Raw genomic sequence first — 20,877 nt, 5'->3', positions numbered from 1 at the left:
AAGGAACAAGGGGTGGCTGTGGGCATGCACTTGCTGCCGCTGCCAGTGTTTATCTGCATGGCAGCAGGGCATTTGGGCGTTGCCAGGAAGGCGTTTTTATGTAGATTCCTCCTCTTTCAGCACTGCATTGTGGTGCAAGCAAAAGAAGCAAATCCTGTCTGGCTTCCTCTCCGGCCTTTATTCACCTCCCGTGTAGCTGTGAGTGTGTGAGCCTGCAGGGCCCCATGGAATTGCCTAGAAGTAGGCTGAATCGCTGCAAGGGCTGAACAGCAGTATCGGGCAGGCTCGGGCAACGCGCGGCCCGTTCGGGTTATCGCTTCTCGGCCTTTTGGCTAAGATCAAGTGTAGTATCTGTTCTTATCAGTTTAATATCTGATACGTCCCCTATCTGGGGACCATATATTAAATGGATTTTTAGAACAGGGAGATGGAAATAGAGCTTGCTCTGTCCACTCCACGCATTGACCTGGTATTGCAGTATTTCCAGGACCGGTGCACCCTTTCCTTATGTGTTGACTAAAAGCAGATTCCAAAAGTGTTTTTTGTCTTTGCTATTGTTTCTGTCTTTCTGAAGGGATCTCCCCTTTTAATCCCATTATTTCAACACCTGTTGGACAATGCATGAGTGATAATGAGCTCATTGATTAAATGCAATTAATGAATAGATTGCCACCTCTTGTTGTGTGTCGTCTGTGTTTCTGTGTTTCCGGCATTTCACATTGGAACACCTCATTCACCTTCCTTGTCTTCTCTCCGCCCTCCCTTTTAGGTAAGTTAAAGAGCTGCACCTGAGCCAGCCACTGATTGATTGATTGATTGATTGATTGATTGATTGATTGATTGATTGATGCAGCACAACAGTCAAATAGTGGAGTGGAGTAGGGGAACAGCAAACAGCCAATAAAGCAGCCCGCCCGCTCGCCTGCCCGCCACAATGGACCTACCTGTGTACACTAGATGGATGTGATGGAATGTACTGTCGTCCCTACATTTCAAGAAGAAGTAAGAATTGCAGTTGCAACAAAGCCTTGCTTGCCTACAAAGAGAGCAGCAATTTGGATTTGTTACTATGTTACCTAGAAGAATAACAAACTGTGCAAGGATGGAGGTTGTAGGAGCAAGGAGAAGTTGTCTGTAAAGTTGGTGGATGCCTATTTTCCATTTTGCAGTCCCTTGTCTCCCTCTTGTGGCCTCCTGGAGGCAACTAGCTGCGCAAAAAAAAGACAGCCTGGCGGCCGGCTGTTGCAGTGTTGCCCTCTCAGGCAACACTGAGTGACTGACTGAGCCTCACCGTCTTATATAAAGTTCAGACGGAACTTTGCACGTGTCATAGTGGAGCCCTCAGGATTCCAGAGCCAGCTTTCTGACATCATAATGGGGCCTCAGAGATAAAAGCCTGGGCCCAGGCAGTGTTGGTCAGTGCTGCTCAGCAGGCAGCACTGGACTGGACTGGATTACAGCTGATACAAGGTGTGAAGGAACAAGGGGTGGCTGTGGGCATGCACTTGCTGCCGCTGCCAGTGTTTATCTGCATGGCAGCAGGGCATTTGGGCGTTGCCAGGAAGGCGTTTTTATGTAGATTCCTCCTCTTTCAGCACTGCATTGTGGTGCAAGCAAAAGAAGCAAATCCTGTCTGGCTTCCTCTCCGGCCTTTATTCACCTCCCGTGTAGCTGTGAGTGTGTGAGCCTGCAGGGCCCCATGGAATTGCCTAGAAGTAGGCTGAATCGCTGCAAGGGCTGAACAGCAGTATCGGGCAGGCTCGGGCAACGCGCGGCCCGTTCGGGTTATCGCTTCTCGGCCTTTTGGCTAAGATCAAGTGTAGTATCTGTTCTTATCAGTTTAATATCTGATACGTCCCCTATCTGGGGACCATATATTAAATGGATTTTTAGAACAGGGAGATGGAAATAGAGCTTGCTCTGTCCACTCCACGCATTGACCTGGTATTGCAGTATTTCCAGGACCGGTGCACCCTTTCCTTATGTGTTGACTAAAAGCAGATTCCAAAAGTGTTTTTTGTCTTTGCTATTGTTTCTGTCTTTCTGAAGGGATCTCCCCTTTTAATCCCATTATTTCAACACCTGTTGGACAATGCATGAGTGATAATGAGCTCATTGATTAAATGCAATTAATGAATAGATTGCCACCTCTTGTTGTGTGTCGTCTGTGTTTCTGTGTTTCCGGCATTTCACATTGGAACACCTCATTCACCTTCCTTGTCTTCTCTCCGCCCTCCCTTTTAGGTAAGTTAAAGAGCTGCACCTGAGCCAGCCACTGATTGATTGATTGATTGATTGATTGATTGATTGATTGATGCAGCACAACAGTCAAATAGTGGAGTGGAGTAGGGGAACAGCAAACAGCCAATAAAGCAGCCCGCCCGCTCGCCTGCCCGCCACAATGGACCTACCTGTGTACACTAGATGGATGTGATGGAATGTACTGTCGTCCCTACATTTCAAGAAGAAGTAAGAATTGCAGTTGCAACAAAGCCTTGCTTGCCTACAAAGAGAGCAGCAATTTGGATTTGTTACTATGTTACCTAGAAGAATAACAAACTGTGCAAGGATGGAGGTTGTAGGAGCAAGGAGAAGTTGTCTGTAAAGTTGGTGGATGCCTATTTTCCATTTTGCAGTCCCTTGTCTCCCTCTTGTGGCCTCCTGGAGGCAACTAGCTGTGCAAAAAAAAGACAGCCTGGCGGCCGGCTGTTGCAGTGTTGCCCTCTCAGGCAACACTGAGTGACTGACTGAGCCTCACCGTCTTATATAAAGTTCAGACGGAACTTTGCACGTGTCATAGTGGAGCCCTCAGGATTCCAGAGCCAGCTTTCTGACATCATAATGGGGCCTCAGAGATAAAAGCCTGGGCCCAGGCAGTGTTGGTCAGTGCTGCTCAGCAGGCAGCACTGGACTGGACTGGATTACAGCTGATACAAGGTGTGAAGGAACAAGGGGTGGCTGTGGGCATGCACTTGCTGCCGCTGCCAGTGTTTATCTGCATGGCAGCAGGGCATTTGGGCGTTGCCAGGAAGGCGTTTTTATGTAGATTCCTCCTCTTTCAGCACTGCATTGTGGTGCAAACAAAAGAAGCAAATCCTGTCTGGCTTCCTCTCCGGCCTTTATTCACCTCCCGTGTAGCTGTGAGTGTGTGAGCCTGCAGGGCCCCATGGAATTGCCTAGAAGTAGGCTGAATCGCTGCAAGGGCTGAACAGCAGTATCGGGCAGGCTCGGGCAACGCGCGGCCCGTTCGGGTTATCGCTTCTCGGCCTTTTGGCTAAGATCAAGTGTAGTATCTGTTCTTATCAGTTTAATATCTGATACGTCCCCTATCTGGGGACCATATATTAAATGGATTTTTAGAACAGGGAGATGGAAATAGAGCTTGCTCTGTCCACTCCACGCATTGACCTGGTATTGCAGTATTTCCAGGACCGGTGCACCCTTTCCTTATGTGTTGACTAAAAGCAGATTCCAAAAGTGTTTTTTGTCTTTGCTATTGTTTCTGTCTTTCTGAAGGGATCTCCCCTTTTAATCCCATTATTTCAACACCTGTTGGACAATGCATGAGTGATAATGAGCTCATTGATTAAATGCAATTAATGAATAGATTGCCACCTCTTGTTGTGTGTCGTCTGTGTTTCTGTGTTTCCGGCATTTCACATTGGAACACCTCATTCACCTTCCTTGTCTTCTCTCCGCCCTCCCTTTTAGGTAAGTTAAAGAGCTGCACCTGAGCCAGCCACTGATTGATTGATTGATTGATTGATTGATTGATTGATTGATTGATTGATTGATTGATGCAGCACAACAGTCAAATAGTGGAGTGGAGTAGGGGAACAGCAAACAGCCAATAAAGCAGCCCGCCCGCTCGCCTGCCCGCCACAATGGACCTACCTGTGTACACTAGATGGATGTGATGGAATGTACTGTCGTCCCTACATTTCAAGAAGAAGTAAGAATTGCAGTTGCAACAAAGCCTTGCTTGCCTACAAAGAGAGCAGCAATTTGGATTTGTTACTATGTTACCTAGAAGAATAACAAACTGTGCAAGGATGGAGGTTGTAGGAGCAAGGAGAAGTTGTCTGTAAAGTTGGTGGATGCCTATTTTCCATTTTGCAGTCCCTTGTCTCCCTCTTGTGGCCTCCTGGAGGCAACTAGCTGTGCAAAAAAAAGACAGCCTGGCGGCCGGCTGTTGCAGTGTTGCCCTCTCAGGCAACACTGAGTGACTGACTGAGCCTCACCGTCTTATATAAAGTTCAGACGGAACTTTGCACGTGTCATAGTGGAGCCCTCAGGATTCCAGAGCCAGCTTTCTGACATCATAATGGGGCCTCAGAGATAAAAGCCTGGGCCCAGGCAGTGTTGGTCAGTGCTGCTCAGCAGGCAGCACTGGACTGGACTGGATTACAGCTGATACAAGGTGTGAAGGAACAAGGGGTGGCTGTGGGCATGCACTTGCTGCCGCTGCCAGTGTTTATCTGCATGGCAGCAGGGCATTTGGGCGTTGCCAGGAAGGCGTTTTTATGTAGATTCCTCCTCTTTCAGCACTGCATTGTGGTGCAAGCAAAAGAAGCAAATCCTGTCTGGCTTCCTCTCCGGCCTTTATTCACCTCCCGTGTAGCTGTGAGTGTGTGAGCCTGCAGGGCCCCATGGAATTGCCTAGAAGTAGGCTGAATCGCTGCAAGGGCTGAACAGCAGTATCGGGCAGGCTCGGGCAACGCGCGGCCCGTTCGGGTTATCGCTTCTCGGCCTTTTGGCTAAGATCAAGTGTAGTATCTGTTCTTATCAGTTTAATATCTGATACGTCCCCTATCTGGGGACCATATATTAAATGGATTTTTAGAACAGGGAGATGGAAATAGAGCTTGCTCTGTCCACTCCACGCATTGACCTGGTATTGCAGTATTTCCAGGACCGGTGCACCCTTTCCTTATGTGTTGACTAAAAGCAGATTCCAAAAGTGTTTTTTGTCTTTGCTATTGTTTCTGTCTTTCTGAAGGGATCTCCCCTTTTAATCCCATTATTTCAACACCTGTTGGACAATGCATGAGTGATAATGAGCTCATTGATTAAATGCAATTAATGAATAGATTGCCACCTCTTGTTGTGTGTCGTCTGTGTTTCTGTGTTTCCGGCATTTCACATTGGAACACCTCATTCACCTTCCTTGTCTTCTCTCCGCCCTCCCTTTTAGGTAAGTTAAAGAGCTGCACCTGAGCCAGCCACTGATTGATTGATTGATTGATTGATTGATTGATTGATTGATTGATTGATTGATTGATGCAGCACAACAGTCAAATAGTGGAGTGGAGTAGGGGAACAGCAAACAGCCAATAAAGCAGCCCGCCCGCTCGCCTGCCCGCCACAATGGACCTACCTGTGTACACTAGATGGATGTGATGGAATGTACTGTCGTCCCTACATTTCAAGAAGAAGTAAGAATTGCAGTTGCAACAAAGCCTTGCTTGCCTACAAAGAGAGCAGCAATTTGGATTTGTTACTATGTTACCTAGAAGAATAACAAACTGTGCAAGGATGGAGGTTGTAGGAGCAAGGAGAAGTTGTCTGTAAAGTTGGTGGATGCCTATTTTCCATTTTGCAGTCCCTTGTCTCCCTCTTGTGGCCTCCTGGAGGCAACTAGCTGTGCAAAAAAAAGACAGCCTGGCGGCCGGCTGTTGCAGTGTTGCCCTCTCAGGCAACACTGAGTGACTGACTGAGCCTCACCGTCTTATATAAAGTTCAGACGGAACTTTGCACGTGTCATAGTGGAGCCCTCAGGATTCCAGAGCCAGCTTTCTGACATCATAATGGGGCCTCAGAGATAAAAGCCTGGGCCCAGGCAGTGTTGGTCAGTGCTGCTCAGCAGGCAGCACTGGACTGGACTGGATTACAGCTGATACAAGGTGTGAAGGAACAAGGGGTGGCTGTGGGCATGCACTTGCTGCCGCTGCCAGTGTTTATCTGCATGGCAGCAGGGCATTTGGGCGTTGCCAGGAAGGCGTTTTTATGTAGATTCCTCCTCTTTCAGCACTGCATTGTGGTGCAAGCAAAAGAAGCAAATCCTGTCTGGCTTCCTCTCCGGCCTTTATTCACCTCCCGTGTAGCTGTGAGTGTGTGAGCCTGCAGGGCCCCATGGAATTGCCTAGAAGTAGGCTGAATCGCTGCAAGGGCTGAACAGCAGTATCGGGCAGGCTCGGGCAACGCGCGGCCCGTTCGGGTTATCGCTTCTCGGCCTTTTGGCTAAGATCAAGTGTAGTATCTGTTCTTATCAGTTTAATATCTGATACGTCCCCTATCTGGGGACCATATATTAAATGGATTTTTAGAACAGGGAGATGGAAATAGAGCTTGCTCTGTCCACTCCACGCATTGACCTGGTATTGCAGTATTTCCAGGACCGGTGCACCCTTTCCTTATGTGTTGACTAAAAGCAGATTCCAAAAGTGTTTTTTGTCTTTGCTATTGTTTCTGTCTTTCTGAAGGGATCTCCCCTTTTAATCCCATTATTTCAACACCTGTTGGACAATGCATGAGTGATAATGAGCTCATTGATTAAATGCAATTAATGAATAGATTGCCACCTCTTGTTGTGTGTCGTCTGTGTTTCTGTGTTTCCGGCATTTCACATTGGAACACCTCATTCACCTTCCTTGTCTTCTCTCCGCCCTCCCTTTTAGGTAAGTTAAAGAGCTGCACCTGAGCCAGCCACTGATTGATTGATTGATTGATTGATTGATTGATTGATTGATTGATTGATTGATGCAGCACAACAGTCAAATAGTGGAGTGGAGTAGGGGAACAGCAAACAGCCAATAAAGCAGCCCGCCCGCTCGCCTGCCCGCCACAATGGACCTACCTGTGTACACTAGATGGATGTGATGGAATGTACTGTCGTCCCTACATTTCAAGAAGAAGTAAGAATTGCAGTTGCAACAAAGCCTTGCTTGCCTACAAAGAGAGCAGCAATTTGGATTTGTTACTATGTTACCTAGAAGAATAACAAACTGTGCAAGGATGGAGGTTGTAGGAGCAAGGAGAAGTTGTCTGTAAAGTTGGTGGATGCCTATTTTCCATTTTGCAGTCCCTTGTCTCCCTCTTGTGGCCTCCTGGAGGCAACTAGCTGTGCAAAAAAAAGACAGCCTGGCGGCCGGCTGTTGCAGTGTTGCCCTCTCAGGCAACACTGAGTGACTGACTGAGCCTCACCGTCTTATATAAAGTTCAGACGGAACTTTGCACGTGTCATAGTGGAGCCCTCAGGATTCCAGAGCCAGCTTTCTGACATCATAATGGGGCCTCAGAGATAAAAGCCTGGGCCCAGGCAGTGTTGGTCAGTGCTGCTCAGCAGGCAGCACTGGACTGGACTGGATTACAGCTGATACAAGGTGTGAAGGAACAAGGGGTGGCTGTGGGCATGCACTTGCTGCCGCTGCCAGTGTTTATCTGCACGGCAGCAGGGCTTTTGGGCGTTGCCAGGAAGGCGTTTTTATGTAGATTCCTCCTCTTTCAGCACTGCATTGTGGTGCAAGCAAAAGAAGCAAATCCTGTCTGGCTTCCTCTCCGGCCTTTATTCACCTCCCGTGTAGCTGTGAGTGTGTGAGCCTGCAGGGCCCCATGGAATTGCCTAGAAGTAGGCTGAATCGCTGCAAGGGCTGAACAGCAGTATCGGGCAGGCTCGGGCAACGCGCGGCCCGTTCGGGTTATCGCTTCTCGGCCTTTTGGCTAAGATCAAGTGTAGTATCTGTTCTTATCAGTTTAATATCTGATACGTCCCCTATCTGGGGACCATATATTAAATGGATTTTTAGAACAGGGAGATGGAAATAGAGCTTGCTCTGTCCACTCCACGCATTGACCTGGTATTGCAGTATTTCCAGGACCGGTGCACCCTTTCCTTATGTGTTGACTAAAAGCAGATTCCAAAAGTGTTTTTTGTCTTTGCTATTGTTTCTGTCTTTCTGAAGGGATCTCCCCTTTTAATCCCATTATTTCAACACCTGTTGGACAATGCATGAGTGATAATGAGCTCATTGATTAAATGCAATTAATGAATAGATTGCCACCTCTTGTTGTGTGTCGTCTGTGTTTCTGTGTTTCCGGCATTTCACATTGGAACACCTCATTCACCTTCCTTGTCTTCTCTCCGCCCTCCCTTTTAGGTAAGTTAAAGAGCTGCACCTGAGCCAGCCACTGATTGATTGATTGATTGATTGATTGATTGATTGATTGATTGATTGATTGATTGATTGATGCAGCACAACAGTCAAATAGTGGAGTGGAGTAGGGGAACAGCAAACAGCCAATAAAGCAGCCCGCCCGCTCGCCTGCCCGCCACAATGGACCTACCTGTGTACACTAGATGGATGTGATGGAATGTACTGTCGTCCCTACATTTCAAGAAGAAGTAAGAATTGCAGTTGCAACAAAGCCTTGCTTGCCTACAAAGAGAGCAGCAATTTGGATTTGTTACTATGTTACCTAGAAGAATAACAAACTGTGCAAGGATGGAGGTTGTAGGAGCAAGGAGAAGTTGTCTGTAAAGTTGGTGGATGCCTATTTTCCATTTTGCAGTCCCTTGTCTCCCTCTTGTGGCCTCCTGGAGGCAACTAGCTGTGCAAAAAAAAGACAGCCTGGCGGCCGGCTGTTGCAGTGTTGCCCTCTCAGGCAACACTGAGTGACTGACTGAGCCTCACCGTCTTATATAAAGTTCAGACGGAACTTTGCACGTGTCATAGTGGAGCCCTCAGGATTCCAGAGCCAGCTTTCTGACATCATAATGGGGCCTCAGAGATAAAAGCCTGGGCCCAGGCAGTGTTGGTCAGTGCTGCTCAGCAGGCAGCACTGGACTGGACTGGATTACAGCTGATACAAGGTGTGAAGGAACAAGGGGTGGCTGTGGGCATGCACTTGCTGCCGCTGCCAGTGTTTATCTGCATGGCAGCAGGGCATTTGGGCGTTGCCAGGAAGGCGTTTTTATGTAGATTCCTCCTCTTTCAGCACTGCATTGTGGTGCAAGCAAAAGAAGCAAATCCTGTCTGGCTTCCTCTCCGGCCTTTATTCACCTCCCGTGTAGCTGTGAGTGTGTGAGCCTGCAGGGCCCCATGGAATTGCCTAGAAGTAGGCTGAATCGCTGCAAGGGCTGAACAGCAGTATCGGGCAGGCTCGGGCAACGCGCGGCCCGTTCGGGTTATCGCTTCTCGGCCTTTTGGCTAAGATCAAGTGTAGTATCTGTTCTTATCAGTTTAATATCTGATACGTCCCCTATCTGGGGACCATATATTAAATGGATTTTTAGAACAGGGAGATGGAAATAGAGCTTGCTCTGTCCACTCCACGCATTGACCTGGTATTGCAGTATTTCCAGGACCGGTGCACCCTTTCCTTATGTGTTGACTAAAAGCAGATTCCAAAAGTGTTTTTTGTCTTTGCTATTGTTTCTGTCTTTCTGAAGGGATCTCCCCTTTTAATCCCATTATTTCAACACCTGTTGGACAATGCATGAGTGATAATGAGCTCATTGATTAAATGCAATTAATGAATAGATTGCCACCTCTTGTTGTGTGTCGTCTGTGTTTCTGTGTTTCCGGCATTTCACATTGGAACACCTCATTCACCTTCCTTGTCTTCTCTCCGCCCTCCCTTTTAGGTAAGTTAAAGAGCTGCACCTGAGCCAGCCACTGATTGATTGATTGATTGATTGATTGATTGATTGATTGATTGATGCAGCACAACAGTCAAATAGTGGAGTGGAGTAGGGGAACAGCAAACAGCCAATAAAGCAGCCCGCCCGCTCGCCTGCCCGCCACAATGGACCTACCTGTGTACACTAGATGGATGTGATGGAATGTACTGTCGTCCCTACATTTCAAGAAGAAGTAAGAATTGCAGTTGCAACAAAGCCTTGCTTGCCTACAAAGAGAGCAGCAATTTGGATTTGTTACTATGTTACCTAGAAGAATAACAAACTGTGCAAGGATGGAGGTTGTAGGAGCAAGGAGAAGTTGTCTGTAAAGTTGGTGGATGCCTATTTTCCATTTTGCAGTCCCTTGTCTCCCTCTTGTGGCCTCCTGGAGGCAACTAGCTGTGCAAAAAAAAGACAGCCTGGCGGCCGGCTGTTGCAGTGTTGCCCTCTCAGGCAACACTGAGTGACTGACTGAGCCTCACCGTCTTATATAAAGTTCAGACGGAACTTTGCACGTGTCATAGTGGAGCCCTCAGGATTCCAGAGCCAGCTTTCTGACATCATAATGGGGCCTCAGAGATAAAAGCCTGGGCCCAGGCAGTGTTGGTCAGTGCTGCTCAGCAGGCAGCACTGGACTGGACTGGATTACAGCTGATACAAGGTGTGAAGGAACAAGGGGTGGCTGTGGGCATGCACTTGCTGCCGCTGCCAGTGTTTATCTGCATGGCAGCAGGGCATTTGGGCGTTGCCAGGAAGGCGTTTTTATGTAGATTCCTCCTCTTTCAGCACTGCATTGTGGTGCAAGCAAAAGAAGCAAATCCTGTCTGGCTTCCTCTCCGGCCTTTATTCACCTCCCGTGTAGCTGTGAGTGTGTGAGCCTGCAGGGCCCCATGGAATTGCCTAGAAGTAGGCTGAATCGCTGCAAGGGCTGAACAGCAGTATCGGGCAGGCTCGGGCAACGCGCGGCCCGTTCGGGTTATCGCTTCTCGGCCTTTTGGCTAAGATCAAGTGTAGTATCTGTTCTTGACACAAAAGACAGTAGATGTGATCCAGCGCAGGGAGAAATAAGTCCAATTTCCAAGTAAGTTAAAATGGAAACTCGTTCCAATTTTATTGATATGACGTAAAAAACATCAGGAGACTTGGCTCCTGCAGAGGAAAGGTGAATGAATGGAGAAAAGGTAGGTGTGTGGAGCCTACGCGTTTCAGACGATCTCCTCGTCCTTAATCATGGCTGAAGAATAAGTGATTTGACTGTTGGGGTGAGAACTTATATCCGGTTTGATACAGGTGTATTAAATTGCGGTTCAGGAGACTGGAGGTGGAACGCAACCGCGTGACCAGTCTCACGTCGTGTCCTATCCTCCGTCAAACCCAGATATCTGTGACTCACAGCACCAGGACCCGGGATGAAATCGTGGTAAGTATATATGTGGCTATCTTATATATTTATTAATAGCAATCAGCTACATCTATTTTGATCTTTGAAAAACGGGAGGGTTACGACGTAAATATAAAAGGAACAAAATTATATGTATGTTTGGGCTCGACCGGATATAAGCTCTAGATGACAAACACCCCATTCATCAAAATACAGTTTGGTGTGAAAAAGGATAGTGTGAATGCACCCAAGGTGCGAAAAATCTAAAAGAAATAAATAAAATGTGACTAGCACTGGCGTATATATCTCCATGCATTTGAACTTTTGTTTTGACATCGAAGTAGTGTAGTGTACCCAAAGTACAACAAATCAAATTTGACAGTTTACGGTTGTTAGTTTACTACTACCTATACAATAAGAGTGTATGGACTGTATTGACCCTCTGGCACCAGAAATAATGGCCATATATTGTGGTATGGACGAATCTCACAACATTTACTACCCCTTGAGCTTGTTTGTTAATTAAAGGCAAAAAACCTTTTTATTGATATATAATACAACTCATAGGTATACAGGGAAAAACTACCGCTCATACGAATATGTTTATATACTTATCAAATAAGGGGTTCAGGCTTCAAAATTGAACATTTACTTTGCTATTAATTTGATATTTTTCTGTAACGAAACAATGTTCATAGTAACAAATTAAAACAAAGCTGGCCAGGACTATAGTGTCCCTTCCCATGTTGGAATTATATTCGCATTTTAATACGAGGGAAAGCCGTCGGGGTAAAACTAGGCACGCTGACCCCGACACTAGGAAATCCTTGGATGAAAACTCGGAAGTTTATTATCCAACAAGTTCTGGATTGTTGATATTTTTGATCGAACTTTATGTTTATTTTATTGAAACTAAGCCAATAATTTACAAGATGGAGGTTGTAAAAGAAATGATCTAATAATAAAACATAAGTTCCTTCCTCAAATTGAGTCCATGAGGGTGCCTTGTTTTTAGACGAAAAATCCAAAAAGCCTCCCTGCCCAACGTTTTATGTTTCAAATTACCACCCCGTTTCGGTGTATATACCTTTTCAATAGCATAGCATTTCAGTGAGTCTGTAGACCTGTTATGGTGTTGGATAAAATGTTTGGCTGCATTCGATGTATTTACAATATTAGGGTTTCTAATATAACTCAAATGTTCTAAAAACCTCTGTTTAAATTTTCGATTGGTGCAGCCTATGTACTTCAGATTACATGAAGTACACTCCAACACATAGATCACAGACTCACTGTTGCAATTAATATAATTCTTGATGAAAAAATTGTAAGTATCTGTTGAGTCCGAAAAGCTTTTTCTAGGGGAAACATAGGAACAGGTTTTACAGGGATGTGTGCCACATTTGAAAAATCCCCTTTGTTCCAACCACGAGCTTTTATGTATATCTGGTCGTAGCATCGATGGAGCCACAACATTGCCTATCGTGGGAGCTTTCCGGGCAACTATTCTACATCCTTCTTTTAAGATATTGTCAAGAATTTGGTCCTCCTTGAGTATAGGTAAATGTTTGAGGATAATATTCTTTATTAATGAGAATTGATTACTATATTGAAGAATAATAGCCGGTTTATTTGAATCCAATGTTGGGTATTTCTTTTTGTTAGTGAGCATGTCCTCCCTGTTTTTTTTGGAAGTTATCCTGGATGCTCTTTCAAGTATCCAGTTAGGATATCCCCTATTGCGTAACCTTTTGGAGATTGTATTTTGTTCCGCAAGAAAATTCGCCTCCGTATTGCAGTTACGTCTAGCCCTATGTAGTTCACCCACGGGAATGGAGGTAACTGTTTGTCTAGGGTGATTACTCTTCGCGTGCAGAATAGTATTCCCCGAAACGGGTTTGCGATGTGTTTTTGTTTGAATTATTTCTCCCTCAATCCCTGCCAAATCTAAATCCAAGAAAATGGTGTTGTTAGGATGAAAAGTATGGGTGAATCTAAGATTGGCATCGTTGGAGTTGAGGTAATTTATAAAGAAAGAAATGTCTGAGATTCGTCCCTTCCAAATAAATAGCAGGTCGTCAATATAACGACCATACCAATAAATATGTATATTGAAAATATTTTTATCAGAAAAAATATATCGTTCCTCCCACCAAGCCATCACTAAATTCGCCAGAGAGGGTGAAAATCTTGCCCCCATCGAGACACCCTTAAGTTGGAGATAAAATTTATGGTTGAATGTAAAAAAATTATGTTGCATCAAAAAAAGTGAGACATCTAGAATATACAATTGAAGCTCATGACTATATGGGCTATATTTGTGCAGATGGTATTCCAATGCTTCATGTGCTATAGTATGTGGTATATTAGTATATAATGAGATGACATCACAGTTAAGCCAAACAAAATCCTGAGACCATAATTCATTCTCAAAGGATCTGAGAACATCTTGAGTGTCTCTGAGGAAACCTGGAGTCTTCGTTGCTAAGGGTTGCAAAAGGGAGTCCACCCATTCCGAAAATCTCTCTAGGAGTGACCCTATACCGGATACAATGGGTCTCATTGGCGGAGGATTCAGGTTCTTGTGCACTTTCGGGAGAGCATGTAAGATTGGAATAGTCGGAAAGTCCACATCAATGTATGACGACTGTTTGGAGGTAAGAAGGCCCTTATCCAGACCCTCTTGTATTAATTTTTTCATTTTTATCTGAAAGTTACTGGTGGGATTATGATCCAAGATCTTATAAGTGTCATTATCAGATAACATAGTGGTGACTTCTGCGATGTATGCATCTCTATTCATGATTACAATGCTTCCCCCTTTGTCCGATTTTTTAATAACGAGATCCTTGTTGTCCTCTAGAGACTTAAGTGCTAGAAATGAATCCTTGGACAGATTTTTGGGAAATTTCGTAGTTACAGTGGAGTCTGCAAGAAGTTGCAGATCTTTTTCCACAGCCATTTGAAATCTGTCCATTGATTCAATTCTTGATTCTAGTGGATAGAACTTGGGGTTACTAGTTTTCAATTCCGTGGAAATATTGACCTCCTGAGACTGGGATTCTAGGCTCAAACTCTCCAGATCTATAAGTGTTCTCAATTCATCAAATCGATAAAATTTGGGGTTTTGAGCCTTAATAGATGTTTTTTCTATCCCAGAATCTTGGCTGTCTAAATCTGGTTCCATATTGTGGGTGAAATGTCTCTTGATAGTGAGGTCTCTGACAAATTTGTTAATGTCTTTAAGTGTGTTGAAGGGATCAAAATTGCACGCGAGGGCAAAATTAAGACCAAGGGAGAGCACTTTTTCTTGTGCTGAGGTCAGAACAGTAGATGACAAGTTGATGACACTGAGTAAAGGTGTTATAATCTCCGATGTCTCAGGCGACGACCTTGGTCCTGCTCTGAATGGTTTGTGTTTTCTCCCCCCTCTTCGACCCCGTTTTTTGAGGCCTTGAATTGATTTCTGTCTCTGACTTGTGGTCTTGAACTTGAGTCCTCACTGTCAGAAGTTGTCGCTGACTCCAGTTCCATGGAACTGAAACTGACCCTGGAGGCATTAATGTCTCTGTTCTTTCCAAAGTTCCGTTTTTTCAAAATGGACTTGAATTTATTCGGTGTTCTGTCCTCTCTAGTCCAAGAATACACTTCATTATTAGCATAATCCTTAGAATCTCGGAGAAATTTTTTCTTCTTAACTTCCGCTAGTGATTGATTGATCTTGTTGATATATTGGGAAGTACGAGATTCAAGCATTGAAAAGTCAGGTGAGCTGGAGGCTGCATTGATCTGTGTCTCTACTATTTGGATATCTTTTTCCAAGCTGGTGAGCTTTAACACTTCTTCTTTAGTAATGAGTTCCATAAGTTTGAGGGAACAGTCAGTTAGTGTTTGATTCCAGTTGGTAAAAAACTCATCTGAATACTTGAAAGAAGGATTCTTCCTGATACGCAAGCCTCGGGGAATCATTTTTTTAGATATATAGTTGTTAAGGGTTGTTAAATCCCACCACACTTTTGCTTCCTGGATTTTGAGTTTTTCAACTTGGTGGAAAAGGTTATTCAGACTGTGATTATTCTCCCCCACATCATCCAAATTGCCGAACACTTGGGCCGCCATGTCCACTCTGCTTAATGGTACTTCGTGTCCCATTGTTCGATGCATGGTGTTACTATATAGTAGCGTAATAATGTCAATGTTATGTCACGTATTAAAAAACACACTTGATATTTTCAGACCAAATGAATTAGATCTCCATAAGCAGATTTATCCAAAATATACAGATAGAGGCTTACAACATCCACCTTTCGACGGAAAATGAATAAACACTTCCTATGCATACATGTGTAATCCAAAAATGGCCCTAATGAGGGCAAGGTGAGCACGTAAGGCAAAACCGATGACCGGAATAGAGAAAAAAGATAGGAGGGAACCTCCAGCTCACCTTAGGGCAGTGAATGAATTTGGTGCCCTTGTTGCGCCAGGATCCCCGTGTCGGCACACGTCAGTAGAGACACAAAAGACAGTAGATGTGATCCAGCGCAGGGAGAAATAAGTCCAATTTCCAAGTAAGTTAAAATGGAAACTCGTTCCAATTTTATTGATATGACGTAAAAAACATCAGGAGACTTGGCTCCTGCAGAGGAAAGGTGAATGAATGGAGAAAAGGTAGGTGTGTGGAGCCTACGCGTTTCAGACGATCTCCTCGTCCTTAATCATGGCTGAAGAATAAGTGATTTGACTGTTGGGGTGAGAACTTATATCCGGTTTGATACAGGTGTATTAAATTGCGGTTCAGGAGACTGGAGGTGGAGCCAAGTCTCCTGATGTTTTTTACGTCATATCAATAAAATTGGAACGAGTTTCCATTTTAACTTACTTGGAAATTGGACTTATTTCTCCCTGCGCTGGATCACATCTACTGTCTTTTGTGTCTCTACTGACGTGTGCCGACACGGGGATCCTGGCGCAACAAGGGCACCAAATTCATTCACTGCCCTAAGGTGAGCTGGAGGTTCCCTCCTATCTTTTTTCTCTATTCCGGTCATCGGTTTTGCCTTACGTGCTCACCTTGCCCTCATTAGGGCCATTTTTGGATTACACATGTATGCATAGGAAGTGTTTATTCATTTTCCGTCGAAAGGTGGATGTTGTAAGCCTCTATCTGTATATTTTGGATAAATCTGCTTATGGAGATCTAATTCATTTGGTCTGAAAATATCAAGTGTGTTTTTTAATACGTGACATAACATTGACATTATTACGCTACTATATAGTAACACCATGCATCGAACAATGGGACACGAAGTACCATTAAGCAGAGTGGACATGGCGGCCCAAGTGTTCGGCAATTTGGATGATGTGGGGGAGAATAATCACAGTCTGAATAACCTTTTCCACCAAGTTGAAAAACTCAAAATCCAGGAAGCAAAAGTGTGGTGGGATTTAACAACCCTTAACAACTATATATCTAAAAAAATGATTCCCCGAGGCTTGCGTATCAGGAAGAATCCTTCTTTCAAGTATTCAGATGAGTTTTTTACCAACTGGAATCAAACACTAACTGACTGTTCCCTCAAACTTATGGAACTCATTACTAAAGAAGAAGTGTTAAAGCTCACCAGCTTGGAAAAAGATATCCAAATAGTAGAGACACAGATCAATGCAGCCTCCAGCTCACCTGACTTTTCAATGCTTGAATCTCGTACTTCCCAATATATCAACAAGATCAATCAATCACTAGCGGAAGTTAAGAAGAAAAAATTTCTCCGAGATTCTAAGGATTATGCTAATAATGAAGTGTATTCTTGGACTAGAGAGGACAGAACACCGAATAAATTCAAGTCCATTTTGAAAAAACGGAACTTTGGAAAGAACAGAGACATTAATGCCTCCAGGGTCAGTTTCAGTTCCATGGAACTGGAGTCAGCGACAACTTCTGACAGTGAGGACTCAAGTTCAAGACCACAAGTCAGAGACAGAAATCAATTCAAGGCCTCAAAAAACGGGGTCGAAGAGGGGGGAGAAAACACAAACCATTCAGAGCAGGACCAAGGTCGTCGCCTGAGACATCGGAGATTATAACACCTTTACTCAGTGTCATCAACTTGTCATCTACTGTTCTGACCTCAGCACAAGAAAAAGTGCTCTCCCTTGGTCTTAATTTTGCCCTCGCGTGCAATTTTGATCCCTTCAACACACTTAAAGACATTAACAAATTTGTCAGAGACCTCACTATCAAGAGACATTTCACCCACAATATGGAACCAGATTTAGACAGCCAAGATTCTGGGATAGAAAAAACATCTATTAAGGCTCAAAACCCCAAATTTTATCGATTTGATGAATTGAGAACACTTATAGATCTGGAGAGTTTGAGCCTAGAATCCCAGTCTCAGGAGGTCAATATTTCCACGGAATTGAAAACTAGTAACCCCAAGTTCTATCCACTAGAATCAAGAATTGAATCAATGGACAGATTTCAAATGGCTGTGGAAAAAGATCTGCAACTTCTTGCAGACTCCACTGTAACTACGAAATTTCCCAAAAATCTGTCCAAGGATTCATTTCTAGCACTTAAGTCTCTAGAGGACAACAAGGATCTCGTTATTAAAAAATCGGACAAAGGGGGAAGCATTGTAATCATGAATAGAGATGCATACATCGCAGAAGTCACCACTATGTTATCTGATAATGACACTTATAAGATCTTGGATCATAATCCCACCAGTAACTTTCAGATAAAAATGAAAAAATTAATACAAGAGGGTCTGGATAAGGGCCTTCTTACCTCCAAACAGTCGTCATACATTGATGTGGACTTTCCGACTATTCCAATCTTACATGCTCTCCCGAAAGTGCACAAGAACCTGAATCCTCCGCCAATGAGACCCATTGTATCCGGTATAGGGTCACTCCTAGAGAGATTTTCGGAATGGGTGGACTCCCTTTTGCAACCCTTAGCAACGAAGACTCCAGGTTTCCTCAGAGACACTCAAGATGTTCTCAGATCCTTTGAGAATGAATTATGGTCTCAGGATTTTGTTTGGCTTAACTGTGATGTCATCTCATTATATACTAATATACCACATACTATAGCACATGAAGCATTGGAATACCATCTGCACAAATATAGCCCATATAGTCATGAGCTTCAATTGTATATTCTAGATGTCTCACTTTTTTTGATGCAACATAATTTTTTTACATTCAACCATAAATTTTATCTCCAACTTAAGGGTGTCTCGATGGGGGCAAGATTTTCACCCTCTCTGGCGAATTTAGTGATGGCTTGGTGGGAGGAACGATATATTTTTTCTGATAAAAATATTTTCAATATACATATTTATTGGTATGGTCGTTATATTGACGACCTGCTATTTATTTGGAAGGGACGAATCTCAGACATTTCTTTCTTTATAAATTACCTCAACTCCAACGATGCCAATCTTAGATTCACCCATACTTTTCATCCTAACAACACCATTTTCTTGGATTTAGATTTGGCAGGGATTGAGGGAGAAATAATTCAAACAAAAACACATCGCAAACCCGTTTCGGGGAATACTATTCTGCACGCGAAGAGTAATCACCCTAGACAAACAGTTACCTCCATTCCCGTGGGTGAACTACATAGGGCTAGACGTAACTGCAATACGGAGGCGAATTTTCTTGCGGAACAAAATACAATCTCCAAAAGGTTACGCAATAGGGGATATCCTAACTGGATACTTGAAAGAGCATCCAGGATAACTTCCAAAAAAAACAGGGAGGACATGCTCACTAACAAAAAGAAATACCCAACATTGGATTCAAATAAACCGGCTATTATTCTTCAATATAGTAATCAATTCTCATTAATAAAGAATATTATCCTCAAACATTTACCTATACTCAAGGAGGACCAAATTCTTGACAATATCTTAAAAGAAGGATGTAGAATAGTTGCCCGGAAAGCTCCCACGATAGGCAATGTTGTGGCTCCATCGATGCTACGACCAGATATACATAAAAGCTCGTGGTTGGAACAAAGGGGATTTTTCAAATGTGGCACACATCCCTGTAAAACCTGTTCCTATGTTTCCCCTAGAAAAAGCTTTTCGGACTCAACAGATACTTACAATTTTTTCATCAAGAATTATATTAATTGCAACAGTGAGTCTGTGATCTATGTGTTGGAGTGTACTTCATGTAATCTGAAGTACATAGGCTGCACCAATCGAAAATTTAAACAGAGGTTTTTAGAACATTTGAGTTATATTAGAAACCCTAATATTGTAAATACATCGAATGCAGCCAAACATTTTATCCAACACCATAACAGGTCTACAGACTCACTGAAATGCTATGCTATTGAAAAGGTATATACACCGAAACGGGGTGGTAATTTGAAACATAAAACGTTGGGCAGGGAGGCTTTTTGGATTTTTCGTCTAAAAACAAGGCACCCTCATGGACTCAATTTGAGGAAGGAACTTATGTTTTATTATTAGATCATTTCTTTTACAACCTCCATCTTGTAAATTATTGGCTTAGTTTCAATAAAATAAACATAAAGTTCGATCAAAAATATCAACAATCCAGAACTTGTTGGATAATAAACTTCCGAGTTTTCATCCAAGGATTTCCTAGTGTCGGGGTCAGCGTGCCTAGTTTTACCCCGACGGCTTTCCCTCGTATTAAAATGCGAATATAATTCCAACATGGGAAGGGACACTATAGTCCTGGCCAGCTTTGTTTTAATTTGTTACTATGAACATTGTTTCGTTACAGAAAAATATCAAATTAATAGCAAAGTAAATGTTCAATTTTGAAGCCTGAACCCCTTATTTGATAAGTATATAAACATATTCGTATGAGCGGTAGTTTTTCCCTGTATACCTATGAGTTGTATTATATATCAATAAAAAGGTTTTTTGCCTTTAATTAACAAACAAGCTCAAGGGGTAGTAAATGTTGTGAGATTCGTCCATACCACAATATATGGCCATTATTTCTGGTGCCAGAGGGTCAATACAGTCCATACACTCTTATTGTATAGGTAGTAGTAAACTAACAACCGTAAACTGTCAAATTTGATTTGTTGTACTTTGGGTACACTACACTACTTCGATGTCAAAACAAAAGTTCAAATGCATGGAGATATATACGCCAGTGCTAGTCACATTTTATTTATTTCTTTTAGATTTTTCGCACCTTGGGTGCATTCACACTATCCTTTTTCACACCAAACTGTATTTTGATGAATGGGGTGTTTGTCATCTAGAGCTTATATCCGGTCGAGCCCAAACATACATATAATTTTGTTCCTTTTATATTTACGTCGTAACCCTCCCGTTTTTCAAAGATCAAAATAGATGTAGCTGATTGCTATTAATAAATATATAAGATAGCCACATATATACTTACCACGATTTCATCCCGGGTCCTGGTGCTGTGAGTCACAGATATCTGGGTTTGACGGAGGATAGGACACGACGTGAGACTGGTCACGCGGTTGCGTTCCACCTCCAGTCTCCTGAACCGCAATTTAATACACCTGTATCAAACCGGATATAAGTTCTCACCCCAACAGTCAAATCACTTATTCTTCAGCCATGATTAAGGACGAGGAGATCGTCTGAAACGCGTAGGCTCCACACACCTACCTTTTCTCCATTCATTCACCTTTCCTCTGCAGGAGCCAAGTCTCCTGATGTTTTTTACGTCATATCAATAAAATTGGAACGAGTTTCCATTTTAACTTACTTGGAAATTGGACTTATTTCTCCCTGCGCTGGATCACATCTACTGTCTTTTGTGTCTCTACTGACGTGTG

At 43.5% G+C, this 20,877-nt stretch overlaps 7 non-coding genes and 1 pseudogene across 7 annotated transcripts; all 8 read left to right on the top strand.

Moving 5' to 3' along the window:
* Positions 1 to 312: 312 nt before the first annotated feature.
* On the top strand, positions 313 to 503 carry LOC142690764 (U2 spliceosomal RNA). Its single transcript, XR_012859453.1, has one exon. It is a non-coding gene; the product is annotated as a U2 spliceosomal RNA (small nuclear RNA).
* A 1,284-nt stretch (positions 504 to 1,787) lies between these two features.
* LOC142690763 (U2 spliceosomal RNA) lies at positions 1,788 to 1,978 on the top strand. Its single transcript, XR_012859452.1, has one exon. It is a non-coding gene; the product is annotated as a U2 spliceosomal RNA (small nuclear RNA).
* Positions 1,979 to 3,254: 1,276 nt separating this feature from the next.
* LOC142690762 (U2 spliceosomal RNA) lies at positions 3,255 to 3,445 on the top strand. The gene has a single exon (XR_012859451.1). It is a non-coding gene; the product is annotated as a U2 spliceosomal RNA (small nuclear RNA).
* Positions 3,446 to 4,737: 1,292 nt separating this feature from the next.
* LOC142690761 (U2 spliceosomal RNA) lies at positions 4,738 to 4,928 on the top strand. The gene has a single exon (XR_012859450.1). It is a non-coding gene; the product is annotated as a U2 spliceosomal RNA (small nuclear RNA).
* A 1,292-nt stretch (positions 4,929 to 6,220) lies between these two features.
* On the top strand, positions 6,221 to 6,411 carry LOC142690760 (U2 spliceosomal RNA). The gene has a single exon (XR_012859449.1). It is a non-coding gene; the product is annotated as a U2 spliceosomal RNA (small nuclear RNA).
* A 1,288-nt stretch (positions 6,412 to 7,699) lies between these two features.
* On the top strand, positions 7,700 to 7,890 carry LOC142690759 (U2 spliceosomal RNA). Its single transcript, XR_012859448.1, has one exon. It is a non-coding gene; the product is annotated as a U2 spliceosomal RNA (small nuclear RNA).
* A 1,296-nt stretch (positions 7,891 to 9,186) lies between these two features.
* LOC142690758 (U2 spliceosomal RNA) lies at positions 9,187 to 9,377 on the top strand. The gene has a single exon (XR_012859447.1). It is a non-coding gene; the product is annotated as a U2 spliceosomal RNA (small nuclear RNA).
* A 1,280-nt stretch (positions 9,378 to 10,657) lies between these two features.
* LOC142691032 (U2 spliceosomal RNA) lies at positions 10,658 to 10,813 on the top strand (annotated as a pseudogene).
* The last annotated feature ends 10,064 nt before the right edge of the window (positions 10,814 to 20,877 follow it).

This window comes from Rhinoderma darwinii (assembly GCF_050947455.1).
Source record: "Rhinoderma darwinii isolate aRhiDar2 chromosome 5 unlocalized genomic scaffold, aRhiDar2.hap1 SUPER_5_unloc_35, whole genome shotgun sequence".
NCBI lineage: Eukaryota > Metazoa > Chordata > Amphibia > Anura > Rhinodermatidae > Rhinoderma > Rhinoderma darwinii.
This window is presented reverse-complemented; position numbering and strand designations above follow the sequence as displayed.